The sequence below is a fragment of the Nannospalax galili genome, unplaced genomic scaffold (assembly GCF_000622305.1).
Source record: "Nannospalax galili isolate Female #2095 unplaced genomic scaffold, S.galili_v1.0 scaffold540, whole genome shotgun sequence".
Taxonomy (NCBI): domain Eukaryota; kingdom Metazoa; phylum Chordata; class Mammalia; order Rodentia; family Spalacidae; genus Nannospalax; species Nannospalax galili.
Genome location: NW_008348613.1, coordinates 1,840,169 through 1,841,026, shown reverse-complemented (window position 1 = coordinate 1,841,026; position 858 = coordinate 1,840,169).

Here is an 858-nt window from a genome sequence, read left to right as displayed (position 1 = left end):
CATCTTTGCTCTGGAAATTGTTATTGAATATGTTAATGCTGTAATGAAATGCTTCTAATCATGTGGTTATTAAATAATTAAAAAAAAATAAAATTTTTGAAAAAGAAAAAAAAAATTTATCTGGAATCACAAAAGACCCCAGATAGCCAAAGCAATCTTGGGCAAAATGAACAATGCTGTGGGGATCACCATACCAGATCTCAGGTTATATTAGAGCTATAGTCATAAAAACCACATGGTACTGGCACAAAAATAGACACGTAGATCAATGGAACACAATAGAAGACTCAAATATGAATACATGCAATTTCAACCACCCAATAACTGACAAAGGTGGCAAGAATACACAATGAAGGAAAAACAGTATCTTCAACAAATGGTGCTGGCAAAACTGGATCTCCACCTGCAGAGGAATGAAATTGGACCCTTGTCTTTCACTCTACACAAAAGTCAACTCCAAATGAATCAAAGACATAAATATAAAACCTGAAACTTGGAAACTTCTAGAAGAAAACACAGACAATACCTTCCAAGATATATAGATAGGAAAGGGCTTTCTAAATCGGATACCAGCTGTTTAGGCAGTAAGTAGGACTTCATTAAATTACAAAACTTCTGTACAGCAAAAGAAACAACCAAAGAAGGGACGTGGAAACCCACTGAGTGGGAGAAAAGCTTTACCAGCTACAAATCTGACAGAGGATTAATATCCAGAATATGCAAAGAACTCAAAAAACAAAGATATAAAAAATAAACCCAATAAAAATGAGTGATAGACCTGAACAGAAAGTTCTCAAAGAAATAAAAATAGCGAAGAAACACCTTAAAAAGTTCTCAACATCCTTAATAATTAGAGAA